This window comes from Ischnura elegans, chromosome 4 (genome assembly GCF_921293095.1).
Source record: "Ischnura elegans chromosome 4, ioIscEleg1.1, whole genome shotgun sequence".
In the NCBI taxonomy this organism is placed as follows: domain Eukaryota; kingdom Metazoa; phylum Arthropoda; class Insecta; order Odonata; family Coenagrionidae; genus Ischnura; species Ischnura elegans.
This window is the reverse complement of record NC_060249.1, coordinates 103,731,482-103,746,198: the sequence shown is the minus strand read 5'-3', so window position 1 is coordinate 103,746,198 and position 14,717 is coordinate 103,731,482. Positions and strand designations below refer to the sequence as shown.

The 14,717-nt window shown below is 40.9% G+C and overlaps 1 protein-coding gene across 1 annotated transcript in view; it reads left to right on the top strand.

Moving 5' to 3' along the window:
* LOC124157855 (zinc finger protein 384-like) overlaps positions 1 to 14,717 on the top strand; it is a 171,917-nt gene that overhangs the window by 2,055 nt on the left and 155,145 nt on the right. The gene's annotated exons all lie outside the window — the stretch shown is intronic.

The window sequence follows — 14,717 nt, the reverse complement described above, 5'->3', positions numbered from 1 at the left end:
GTATTTATACTAGCCAGATGCATCATTAGAAGTAGCTATCGATCATTCGGAAGCAAAATGTGAAGTTGTATTTAGCAGAAGATTAAACAGAAATGACCCACGTTATCTGTGCAGTTTCAACGTGACAGGGCTCGTTGGAGTTTAGCGCGGTAGATTAATCAATTATTGCACTATCCCTAATGACAGATCAATTACCGAATGTCCAGCGTTTCTTCTGTTTTTCTGCGGTGCCACCGTTATCAGTCATCACCGCATCTATACTCCCATCCTCTCGCCTAAAACCATTTTCCTCTCAACGAGCCTTTCGTCTTATCTGTTGCCTTTCCGAACCGACCGTGCGACGCCGTTTTTCCTGGGAGCTGAAGGGTGGAAAGAAACTCGATTGGAATAAAAATCTTCTTTATACCTGTTAGACCACGCTTAGCTATAAGCCCTCGTGGGAAAATACTTTAAATATATTATCATCATTATTTGAGTTATTTTCGTGACAGTATTTTAACATCTTTTACGAAATGGGGAATAATACGAATACAATGCCTAAAAATCTTCGGTTAATTAAGGAGGCCTTTGTTTCATCAAAAACTGATAGACTGATTGAATCTTTGATGGCTAATTAGAGAAATATCTAATTGGTCTCATGACCGTCAACTTCCTGCATTTGGCGCCGTTCGGCCCTTGTTTATGCTATCTGTCCAGCTATTTTCACACACGTACTACATGTCTTCAACATCCCTATTTCCTAATATCTAATCTGAAGCTTTCCTTGGTCCATATTTCTGTTCAGTTGCGCTTACATAATTCACTTTATAAGAATAATGCGTCACATAAATTTGATCCATTTAAGATTTTCATGGATTCAATATCCTTAGCCTCTTCCAAATTATTGATTGAGTAATATTACTTTGACGCCACTTCATTTACTAGTGTAATGCATCATGAATTTTGTTAAGTTGGCAGTAATGGGTCATTAATCATTGCCGAACTTATTGTAAAATAAAAAAGTATCAGGCCTTTTAAATTAGTATCAGAAATTTGAATTTGATGGTATTTTGTGTGGACTGCACTATCCAAACGAAAATAGTGATTGAGATCTTTTTATTCCCATTATTAGCTTTAGAACTAAGTATATAGAAAATCAAGCGATAAATTTAAATAAAAGCAATATTTAAAAACGGGAACCTGTATTAAGATTAGGTTAATTCAGGACTTAATGGAATAACCAGTGGCTCGAGTAAAAATCAAGGGGTGATATGTTTCTACCATACTTTCATGTAGGTACCTTACTGTGTCTTTCATAGACCTCTTGAAAGACTATTGTTTAAAATTAATCCACATAGAATATCCAAATATCTCTGTTGGTCTGAATTGCATTGAGTAAAAATAAAGGCAAGCATTTTGACCTCGAATATAGCAACAAATGACTTGAGAATTCCGCATAATAATTGCCGGCCTCGGTGGCGCCGGGGTAAAGTCCCCGACTGCTAACCTGGAGGTCGCGGGTTCGAATTCCGCCTGGGTGGTTTGACCACCATCCAGGGCATGGATGTATATGATAGTCAAACAATTTAATTGTAAGAGAGGACTATCTAGTCCTAAACTCGCTTGTGCAATAAAGACGACATTATTATTATTATTATAATTCCGCTTTTACGTTTGGAGGGAGTGAGGGACGGTTTGGATGAGAACGCGGACACGCATCAGATTCAACGGTCAAAATTAGGTTTCCCTGTCGCGGGACCCTTGCTTAGGGCCGCGCGTACGGGCCATTTCGAGGGCCATCCGCGTTCGAGTTGGAGGTACGGCACATGGCGGTCCACACACAAGGGCCCTCCCCACTCCTCTTAACTCAGATCACGCGAGGGAGGCTACAATAATCGGGAGAGAGCAAAAGAAGGGTCGGCTGCCGCTCCAGGTGTTCCCCGGCGGCGTATGCAGATGCGGGGGTCATCTTTTGGGGCGGGAGAGAGGGTGGACAAGCGGATGGAGTCGACGATGATTTTCGAGGGGTTGAGAGTGTGGGGAAGTGAGGATGGGAGGCGGGAAGGCCTTTGCCCCCGAAGGGAAGGACTAATGCGTCCATAAGCATATGAACTCATGGATGAGGTGATTTGAGATAGAAGGATAGTTTTCCGTGCTCGAGTCATCATTCGTCCAATAAATTTTGTTCTATATCGAGGTAATTAGCGGAGCTTAACAGTAAATTAACGAGAAAAATTTAGTGGTCTTTCAAAAATTAATCTTACAATTACATATAAATCACCTTAGGTCATTCATGGCTAATGGTTGAGTAATTTTACTTTTACGCCACTTTATTTTTCTGGTGGAATACAACATGAGTTGACAGTAACGAAGAAGTAATGATTGCACTAGATATTCTGCAATGGGTTGCCAAATTTAGGGGTTCCCCCAAGTTCCAAACAAAAAAGGTCCAACTTCCAATCGGAAACATTATTTACACATTTTTGAAGGCACTCAGGCAGTGCTACGTGTTGATTCCCAATGAATTAATCCTTAATGTCGTGATATAATTGAAAATTAATACTGAAATGTTTTCCACTAAAGTCATATGACCTGAATATTTAAATGCTAATAGTCACAGGGCTTGTTAAAATAAGAAGAGCAGCACGCAAAAGTATGCGCAGAAGGTATTACGTATTCTGATTTTATTTTCCAAAAGCACAGGAATGCAACCAACAAAAATCACGTCACAGCTCTTAGAAGTCAGCGAGTTGCCTTCCTGTGATAGTGCTTACAGCAGAATACATTAATTATTTTAAAAAATTCACATTTGTGTGCAGCCCAATTGATGAGTTTTACTTGTCAATGCAATGTCAAGGGTGATGCATAACATTTATTCATTGCTGGTGTTTCGAAATATTTATGGCCACTCAGTGAATCATAGAGATATTTAAGCAAAAATAAATCAAGTCATACCCGATGTGTGCCCCGGGATGTTGCTTATTACTCCTGAAAGTGTATAAGCGCCAGAAAATGGAAACTTTGTTTTAATATCTATATAAAATACTATCAAGATGAGTACGAACTTGGGGGATATCAGGTGGCAGGATTTGCATCAGACAGGCATCAGGGGTAAAGGCAGAACGGATATCCGCCCCATTGCAGTAATCTTTCATAGTCACGCATAATTCTTCCATGCGATCAAAGAGTTTGACGGATGGGAATAACAAAAACAGAGCGTTAACTCGGCGTTGCCTTAAACCCTTCGTACCTCCCGTTGATGCGTCCATCGGGGATTGCAGAGTCATCTCGTGGTCTCCGTCAGATGTGCCTCGTCCCATGTGTGAGCCGCCATAGAAGAGGGGAGGGGGTGAGGTGGTGAACTAAGGGTCGGTGGCCGCCAAGGAAAGGGTTTGAGGAGTGAGGGGAAAGGTAAGGGAAAAAAACGCGGACGAAGCGATCTCATTTTTTGCTCAAGAAATTCTCTCTCTCTCTCCCAGGTCTAGAAAGACCTCCGGCTCATCGTTACCTTCCGTGGTTCCTCAGCCCTTTGAAGGGCTAAATCAAGGGCGTATGGCGTATGTGAGGGGGTTACAGGGGTCCCCTCCACCCCGAAACGGAGAAAATTTTTTCTAGTTGCGCTATAGGTGTACTGTCCGTTATCGCTATCGTATCACTTACTTGCTATCCATCTCCTAGTACTGTCGTGTTCTCTCATTGGGCTTGTTCAATTAGACCCTAAATCGTATTTTGTTGAAATAATTCGGAAGAATTAAGGGAAGGATAAGTTACGACTAAAAAAATTATTCCCCTCATTCAGCCATTCTTTCGCTAGTTTAAAACAAAAAAAGAGAATGTTTCCGCCCACTTTTCATGCGTAAGTTTATTACTCTGTTCAGCTAGAACTGGTCATTAAAGGAAGTAATCGCTCACTGTAGAGTGAACAACAATAAGCCACATGCGAGCAATGCGTGAAGTCGAGGAGAAGGCGACGGATCAGAAAACGGAAAATACGATTCTTTCAATTTTAAAAACTATCAAATCGCAATATTTAAAAATTGTGCATGAATGGAAAAGTCAATTCATTTTAAAAATGAAATATAATAAGGTTTGCTTATTACAAATTACTAACTCTATCGTTCAATTTATCTTTACGTTCCCAAATCCCTGAAAAAAATTCGCCACTGGTCTAATAGGACTGATATTGAGCATTGTAACTGGCTAGGTAGACCGACTCTGCCCGCCGTGACTTTCCCGCCCAGCGTCGCGGTCTCTCCCGGGAGAATGCACTGCCCCGTGGCGGGATATTGCGGGCGGCGCAAGTCCTAGGTTACCTCTCTACTTCTAGCTATCGCTTCTCCGCTTCCCAAACCCATTGTAGAGCTAAAGTGATCGGATAATAGGTAGGGAAGAGTTTCATGTGCCTCATAGCACGAGAAAACCGTAGCTTTTATTAAAATATAATATTTCAACAGGCAAAACGCAGTGGTAATCTGGTAGAAAGAGATAGCACATTTTTATTGTGAAAATTTCTTTCAACTACTTCGGTCTTCAAACTACTCCATCGCCTTGCCAGTTCAATATCAAGTACTACTCCATTTGTAATGACAACATAGCTTCAGTGAGAATACTCGACTGCCTTTTTGCTAGCATGAAATATGCTGGGTGTAATTAGTTTAATGACTTTGGACCAAAGTGATGAGAGGCATTTATTGTTGTGAAACCTGAGAGATTTTGGTGGGAAATTCCGGATTGTGATCAACTCCTGTCACATCTATTGCTTTAGAATTCGATCACACGTTAATTAGCAATGCAGTGCCAATTACAACATACCTACAAATCACCTCGTTATTTTCCATTTTTAAAAAGGTCTTCATCTTCATGATATCACAATTTTATTCTAACCTTCAAGTGGACAGATTGTACGAGAGGAATTATTAACGGAGGGCATAAATACTTGAACTTATTGCATTAAATTCATTTTATCGTTTTTAAAATTCGCATTCAAAGAAGAAAATTCTTACTCCGTTGCCGCGAGAGGAATTACGAGCACTTACAATTGGTAGGATAGTGTTCCTATCACTTCTGTTTCCATTAATGTTCGTTAGTGATTTCAAATGAAGTATATGAATTCTATTGAGATGAAATGGTATCGCATAATCATAAAAAAATACTTACGTGGTATAGTGGCTAAGTAAGAATATAATATATTTCTACCCATTTTTCTCCATTTTATGACCCGTCGCGTCGTCTCATTAGCTTCAATTTCCCCTTCGCGAGCGGTTCCTTTTTCCCCTCCCACCATCGCAATGGAGAATCCCTTAATTCGTGCAACAAGGTGGCGAATCTGTGGCCCTCTATTCGCACGCAACCCAAGCAGTAAGGGAATGCCTGCCCTCGCATCACTTAAGGAGGGAAGAAACCCCAGCCCCCCCACTCCCTCCTTACCATTCCGTGCCCAATAACGGGAGGCGGGATATCATGCCTCCAGGAAGCCTTAAGTGTCTCTCTCTTCTCCTTTAAGGACATGACACCGCACGACGCGCTCCCCAGAAAACTTTGGCGGTTTCCCCCCCACCACAGAAGCCCCACACCCCCCCCCCCAAAAACCCTCACTTCGGGGTCCTCCTCCCCCCCACCCCTTTGACGCAACCTCTCCTTACCGCACCCCCGCCCACACCCGTCGTTTCCGCACTCCCAGACGCCTTCCATGCTCATCAGGTCTTCCCCAAGAGTTGCCGAAATGTTCGCGCGTGATCTTCGTCATGTCGGGGCTTTTGAGAGGACGTCCTTGGGAGGGGGGGTTGTTGGGCTTTTGGGAGAGTGGGGGAGGGTATTGGTCGGTCCTCCCGTCTCCCAAGGTGTCCCACATAAACATTCTCGTACCTCTCTGCTTTGCAACCACTTGCGGCTTTGCTGCACACTTCACTTATAACAGTGATCACGTCTTTTTGACATTTAGTACTTATTTTTTGAGCTCATTTCAACCATTCATGGCACTCTGCTTCCTTATAAATGTCAAACTCAAGCTTAATTCTAGCTTTCCCAATATTTTAATTTTAACCTGAGAAAAAATAAATCTGCAACAGCATCAATAACAATTGACCAATATCTAATTCACATGCATTAAAACCTGTCAATTTTCCTGTTAGTACTGCTTGAATTTTTTAGCCCCAAATGATAAATTGCTAATGAGGTAACACTTTAGAATAACAAAACTTCGGAAACTCAAAACTTGACCAATTACTCATTGCCAGAGATATACATCATAAATATTCATTTATTAGGTATAGTGGTGAGGTTTTTAATATACTTTCGGTCGTAGATTTTTTATACCTCAGTCGAAAAGCTTCCAGCGTTTTTATATTGCAGAATAATCACTTATTTTATCACTGGAGTGTCTCAGCATCTTCTAAATTTCAGACTGCTATAAATGATTTTACTAATTACTCTTTTTGAAAATTTGTTGAATATACGTGGTGCAAAACAATATCAGCAGTCCTAATCGATTTAAATGATACTTCTTCCATGATTGTTAATTCATATTTTGGAGCATTTAACGCGCCCCTCGTTGTACCACTCTGTCCACCTTTTCCCTCACCGAAACAACCCCAATCCTCAGTGCAAGTGAAGGGATTCCCGAAAACGCGCAATCTCGACTGCTCTCCCCACCCTTTCCTCAATAGAGACATTAGGAGATCCCCCCACCCCCAAACCCTCCTCCTCCCCCACTTGGAGGTGGCCTATGTTTATGACGCCGTGGTGGCGACTCAGGATACACCCTAACCATCCCCGGCACTGTGTTGAAGGGAGAGGGTCTCGTCTCAGGAGAGGCGATGTTAGCACCACCCCCACTCGTCTACCGTTCGCTTTAAGATTTTAAGTGGGCAGGATCGTTTTAATGGGGTCGACGGCTAATCGCCAGAATTAACTCCTGATTAACGCTCCCGCTCACTAAACGAATGGGGGGGGAGTATGATATCCTTTTTCATCATTTAATTTGTTGCCCCTACCTCAAAGTGTAAATTTTACATTCTTGCGAAATTGAGTAGAGTTATTTCATTAGTTTTGTGGTTCATAGGATTTTCTGAGTGACGCAGAAGCATAAAACTGAGAATTATAAACTCAATCCTTAATATACATCATTCTATCTTCAAATATTTACGAATACAGTAATTTTTTAATTAAATCTTTGTTAGGTTCTGCGACTAGTCTTTCCAAAAACCCAATCCGTTCTCCAAACAGATTGATTTTCTGCTGGAGGTATGCATTAAGTCATATCTGAAACGCAAACCATCCTGTAATTCCTTTTCTCAACTACCTAAGGTGATCTCGTTAAGTTTATTTCTTTAAGCAAGCAGAAAAATCGATTTATAGTAAACATATTCGCACGAAATTGAGTTAACTCCACTTGCTGTTTATAGCTGTCTACCATCGAATAAATATTCGTCTTTGGTTTCCTTCGATTTTGTGTGTCTGTTTTAATGACGGTATGAATTCATAGATTTTCAAATCCGCAAGTGATCTGGCGAGTTCATCCAATGAATTTCTCAACTTTTTTAACTAAACGTATCGTGTGGAGCCCGGTATAGATGCTTGGAAACGCCTTATAAAGCAGAGAAAAAGCTTCGAGAGATTCCTGAAGGCGTTGTTCGTTCATTTCGCACGTGGCGAAAGGCGGGAAGACAAAATTTTCAGGGTTCGGCGATCAGGCGTGTCCCGCCCGGGCGAAATCTCAGTCCGACGCGCTCCACCTGATCCTAACGTTTCCATCAAACGGACATGTTATACCCTCTCGCGGGACTCTGACGAACTATCTGGAGCCAGGAGCCGAAAGGGTTCGAGTCCACCCACGCCCCCCCCTTTGCCCCTTCTACCCTTCCCCTCTCTATTTGGTTCCCGTTCCACAGCCTCCCTAAACCTTCCCTGCTTCAAGGAAGCTCAGTGTACCACATCTTCCACCACGGAGAGACCCTGAGGGACCGCAATGCAAACAACGATCAACTCCTACATAGGCATCACTTTCCAATTCTAAGGATACGCTGAAATTAACCAGTTCGCAAGAGGAAAGTGAACCCTATTCCTTCTCCTTTTCCCATTGGAACTACACGCAGGGAATGATATATTTAAATGTATCTAGTCTAAAATTGATTTTTTTAAATCTTTCACTATGGTTCTCGGCTTTAAATGTTTAGTTCTCGGCATTTTCCATACTCCATACATGAAATTCTTATTTTCATCTCAGTTTAAAATTCAAGTCAGAAGCAAGACTTACATGGAGCAAAATGAAACTCGTCAGAAAAGCGTTATATTTTTTGATGGGCCAGTGTCGGTTGACTATAAAAGCAGGTCTTTTACGTTAGAGTTATTTGCCAATCAAAAACTACAATGGAAAACGGTAAAGTTTAAATTTGTCTTGTGACTCTTGTTAAAAATGGTTTTTACACTGGTAGCAACAGTTCTTTCGTCGAGGAAGTCACACAATTAGGTTACGCACTTATTAATCTGTATTATGAAATGTATTACTTAGCAAGGAGATCATAATTATTTATACCATATTAGTATATTCATACCAAATATATATAATTATTTATACCAAATTGTTTTCCGGGATTAAAACTACTTGGCTCAACAAGATAATGGCAGTAATCCGTAGAAAATGATTTCGCTTCCCAGGAGAATCGCGGAAGAATAGGAAATAAATGAAGCACCCGTCTTCTTATTTCTGGCCGCAGTGACGCCAGCTATCCCACGGATTTTCCTCGTCAATAATGAAAAGATGCCTTTCACATCTGCAGCATCATTCCTTCCACCATCCATTCGTTCCCATCCTCTCATTTTCCTTACCTTACTCCCCAACCTTCCACACAGTCTCATCTCAGCTGCCGAACCTCGAAAAATTGTGCAGAAAATTGGGAACGACCGCGCGAATTAAGAGTTGCCGAGTTAAGTAAACAAATTTTCCATTCCGCGAAATAATTAAACGGCAGAGCGAAAATAAAGATCGCCTCAGAGAGGACATAGTCAGCCTAGGTGCGTATTTTCATTGCTTTCCCATTTTCATGCCTGTGAAAAATATTCACCTCGAAATGGAGTCGTCAGGTGGTGCAAATGAAAATTGTTGCTCGCTTTGTTTTTTTTAATTCAAGAATTTGCAATTATGGAGTCAATTAATTTGGGCTTTCCATGAGGCCAACGGCCATTCAAGCTGCTAGATCGGAGTTTTTTAGATCATTCCATCCTCGATGAAGTTATTTCAATTCTATGATTTTAAATTGAGACGAACTAGGCTCAAAGCTGGGATTTTAATATTTTTTGCAATTATTTTGAGCCTATTCCGCAAATATTATCATTTTTTTGGGAACTTATCCAAAAAAAGGTAAGAATTTCTCCCAAGTCGAGCGTCTTTCAGCATTTTTTTATTACTTCTTTTATCGATAACACCTGTTCAAACATGATTTTAAATTCCTCTTTTTCGAAAATCCAAACTTCTATCAGCATCTTTTCTAAGGAAAATCGTCACGTTTGACTTCGTGTTAATAATTATTTCCATCATATCCTCTTTAGCGTCAATCGGCAGTGCATATTGTCTCGATACGATAGCTTTTTTTATGGGATGGAAGGCGCCAGTAGATCTAGACCATTTATTGCTAATTCCGCGGCTCGCCGGACAGAAGACCGGTCAGAGACAAGTATGCATACGACGCTAGGCTACCCGACCTCTCCTTCCCCTCCATTCCCCATCCCACTAGAAAGAAAGCGTTAAGAAAGCTCGTAAGGTGGTCGGGCAGAGTGGGGGTGTCACTTCCCCTCCGCCGCCCTTGGCGCCTGCGCTATCCCAACCCCATCCCTCTTCCCTCCCCCTCCTTGCTTATCCCTCTCTTTCCTTCACCTTTCCTCGCAGTCGACCAGCTGGCGGCGGGGTGGCTGGGCGTATCGAGTCAGGAGAAAGCCCCAAGGCGGCGTTGCAAATCTCATGAACCAACTCCGCATGAGTTAAAATAACGAATAATTTTTTCATGCTTGGCGTCGTATTGCTCGTCAAAATTATCGGCAGTTAGAATTTACAATTCATGAGAATTGCTTCTACTATCTAAATGATCAACAAAGTAAATGACGTAGTGTAACATGCTCCCATAAAAACCTTGAATCATTTTTTAAGCTCTTGCTACGACCTAAGATAATCATAAAATTCTTATTCCCGTGAAAACGTAATGTTGTAGATTTTATTCCTATGAGTTCAAAGCAACATATGCACTGTTGTCTTTTAAGATACCTAGTTATGGAGGCAATATCGCCGATTAATTTTTTTTTAACTTGACAAAACTTTTACCTTTCTCGGTTCCATACCTAGGACATTACATGAGATTTAACGTCATTGGCTCAATGGCTCTCAAATCCTTCCGAAGCACATAATATTTTTATTTCAAAATCGAACCGTCGTATTTCTTGGCAAGCTCTTTAAACCTTCTCCTTTCGCATAAATACAGGTGAAACGCTTGATTGCACTCATTATTTTCACTTGCATCCGTAGCCAAATAAGTGGACTTGAACGAGCTTCAATGATTTCCGTTGAAACTTGCCAATGGTTAATCCGGAGCGCAATAACTTAGACAGTGACGTTAACGACCTTTGTACGGGTAGATAAGAATTATATTTTCCCTCGCATAGTTTAAATTATCCAAGACACGGCATTTTACGAGACTCGGTTACTATGAATCTCCTTTTCACGATAGAAAGGAACTTCTCTTCGTAATCTGTAACAATTTATGCTCGTTCTATATCAATACCAATGCCTACATTCTTGCAATTCTCAGTAAATGCGTGCTTGGTATTTTTTTAAAGAGCGCGAATGAGTTGAAACCAATCGAAAGAGTTCAAAAGAATAAGAATTCAAAAAATCCTCAACTATATCACTATTCCTCACAGTTTTGCCTGAAAATGAGTATATCGCCAATCATATAAGAGTAAAGAGTACATTTTACATAGGTAGCATTTGAAATTATCTAAGCTTCTAAGCAAATACGTGATTGTAAGAAGCGAATATAAGGCTAGAATTCCCATCACAATGACGCATTCGAGCTGAAATTGTTTCGATAGAAATTCCGAGTCAAAAGTGTATAGGTGTTGGAGAGCTAAAAGTACCTAGCTTGTATCTCATATCAACGAATATAGGATTATGAAAAAAATTATTCAAAGTAAATTCCATCCAATGATACATGGATTGGTGTTGCCCATATTTCATCTTATTCGAGCGCTGTTCCACATGAGTTAGAGCACCAAATCGCTCGCCCAAGTCGCTCACACTGATTCATAAATCGTCCTTTGCCGGCGAGTGCATCCCAAGGTCGCACCAAAGCAGTCTGGGAATGCGAAAAAAAATAGGCGCTTTGGAATTGCGGAGAAAAGGGTTGACTTTCTCGCCACGCTGAGGACTCGTGGGGCGTCGCCTCTCGGTAGAGGGCGTGCGGCGTAGGTGTACGAAACACCCGCCGTTCCATCGGCTTCCTTCATTCCCCCCCGACGATTTTCACGGATCGCCCCTCACTTTCGAGTAAAGGATTCGCCACCGTATCACATTCATTGTCCAGTAAACTTAAAAAAATATTTACGATTAAATTTGAAGTATTTCTATGAAAAATAGAAGGACATAAAAAGAATAGCCGGTTATATTTTCATAAAAGAAGTATCTTCTTAAAGTTAAAAACTATTTACAAATTCGTTTTAAGTTACTTTGAATAGGATTTAACTGAGTCACGTACCGAAACCTCGGAGATTCTTCATGACTTAATTTACGACCAAAGGCATAGTTTTCGTTTTGGTCGGAGCTTCCCAGAGACCTCTGAGGCTACGTTATTAGATGCCTTTGTAATGTTTTTAAACCGTTTTCTCAAAGTACTCTTTATCTTTTATAAAATGTATGTGCCTGAACAACACGAAGGCAAAATTCGCGAAAAATTAATTGAAGCTAATTTTTTCAGTAATGCCAAATATTCATGCGATTTAAAGTTGATCCCAAACGCTTATTTGAAGTGCCGTCCGCATTAAATAGTCAATAATATATTAAACTATAAATGTCAATCGTTAAATAGTCCAAGTCGTTTTTCCCATCTAACGCTTCCCACCCGCCCCTCCATCGTCTTCCTTCTTTTTCGACGATTTTCACGCTCTGTCCCGCTCGGCGTGAACGCTTTCGGACAAAGGATCCGCCGCGTCGGCTCACATCACATGGGGTGACTCTAAGGAGAAGAGGCAGGGTGGGATAAGGTGGCAGTCCGGTCACAAGGGGGCAAAAAGAAGAGAAAAGGGAAAAGGAAGGAAAAACAGAAGAGTCCAGAGCAGCGTGAGCGAGTCCACGGCGCCCTGGCATTGTTCTGCTCCGTCGGCTAAAACGACGGCGGAAAGTGAAATCCAAATGGATAGCTTTGAGCGTTATCTCACGCATTCCAAGCCTCCCTTCCCTGCTCGCAATAAAGCGGTGCTTGAGGTGCATAAGTGAGGTTATGAGGTGGAAACTCCACCCTCAAAGAGAAGGAGGCCGTGAGGAAAAAATTCTTTGAGTGAAGATAGTGGTGTTATGACGTGGACAAAGAATCAATTTTTTTATGGATCGCTATGGAATATTCATTCGTGTTGAGTTGTTCAGAATTTTAAGTTTGGCAGAAGGAGTAGGGATGTTATCACTTAGATGCCTGAGAAACCATCCATAAAAGGTGTTATTGGAGTAAACACAATTTAGCTGCCTACATGCTCCATTTAGTTTTCTAGTAGGGAAACATGAAAACGTTTAAGCTCATTGGCGTACTTCGGTGTGGTAGATTACCAAATTCCGTTCCATTACCAGATTTGGAATTTACATGTCCAAATAGTTTTGTCTGAAGTAACTTCAATATAATTACCGATTAGTATTTTCAGATATCCCCTCGGACATAGCCTAAAATCTGTTTCGTATTTACCCTTAGGTAACATGCCCTTAGCGCCCATAACTTTATTGCATCAAATTGCTCGAGAAACCCCTTGGATGAAGTCGTATCCATGACAAATGATACTAGCTGAATGCCTTTCTTCCCCATTCCGAGAGACAACTCCAACCCTCTGGTAACATCCTCAACCCTCTCCTTACGACCCGACATCTCATCTCTAGCGGCAACATACCCAGCTTCCCCCACCGTGTAGCTGCAACATGCATATCTGATGGGTGCCTATTTCGAGGAGGGGTCGCCGCACCACAACGGAGAATAACCCCCGCAGGGCTCATAAAAATGCAAAAAACATCCCCGATGGAGAGCCATTAAAATATTTCCTCGTAGTCACCGCATCGTATACATCGCCGAGGATTGAGCCCTCGCGGAAAATGTTACTGCACGGGGGAGAAAAAATCAAGTGCAATGGCGATTATCAATCGTTTTATCGAGTTATAAAAATCTATATTAATTGCTGGACGCGATAATTTTGTTTGATATAATTCCAAAGAGCAAAATCCTTAAGGACATGATGATAATGTGGACAAAATGCTATTTCACGACTCATACGGTTTCCGAACATAAAATCATGAAATCTTGAATGATTTTTTAGGAGTGGGAAAAGTTACAAGAAAATAAATTATCGAACCGGTTTATTCTTAACCAATTTCATATCTAAACATCTAGAACACTGGATAAATTAAGATTATTTTTTATATTCCTTATGATTTTCATGCAAAGTTTTCTTAATTTTTCAAAAATAATTTTTTACTTTACTAATTACTGTGTAATGTATCTAATTTTGTTTTGGAGTTCGTTTTTCATAAGTTTACTGATTCCCTCTGTACACCTGGATAATCACTTTACATACTTGCTGTCATCAGACAATAATCATTGCATGCTGTGGAATGTGACGTTGAAAATGCTCGTTCGGTCAGCTGCTTGGCCTTCGCGTTATGGTTAGATGGAAATATGCTTCGTTACCTGTTATGTTTTGCTTAGCTCCTCTTCTGAATTTCCATTTCCTCCATTACTAATGAGAAAAAAGTGAAATTTTCAGGGAAAAACATTCATTTCGAATCTCCATGCTGACTGGCGCCGCGATTGCATTTAATGCTGACATCAGTTGAAAAATGAACTTAAAAAACGGCGAAGTATTCAATAGCCAAGTCATAACCGTCCCTCCATTGGAGAGGAGGAGTCATTATAAAAAACGACGGGGCCTCCTCTCGGGAGAAGTCGGAATCAGTAGCCGATCGCGGCGCCATCTGCTAATTGCTGTCGGGAACACTCAACCGATGCCATGGAGTGGGGTGTGGGAGTCCCGCTTATTAGCCAGGATGCATGGGATGAGGAGATGGGAGGAAGACCTCTTATTCGCTGCCCAGGGACGTAAGGTATCAAAGGGAGAACATCGGAAAAGATTACATTTACCATTTCCAGAAAGTTTTCCGTAATATAAATCATCATGAATATCGTATTCTTCCGTCAGTATGGATTCCCGTTTGATATTTTATGTTGCATGCAAGGATTTTTCCGTGTTTATCGCATTGAAATAGTTGAAAGATTGGCACTATAGGGAATATAGAATATAGAGATATCCTTTATGAGTTTTGTATGAGAAATGAATATAATATTTTTATCATTTTTTTTTCTAATTATATTTATTTTTGAAATTCATTATTTCAATGGTTGTTGCGAAAATGAATTTATGTTGCTAGCAATGAGATGAATGTTTGCACGAGCTCGTGTTTTTCTGCCATATATTTTATTTTTTTGATGAAATTACGTACTAAG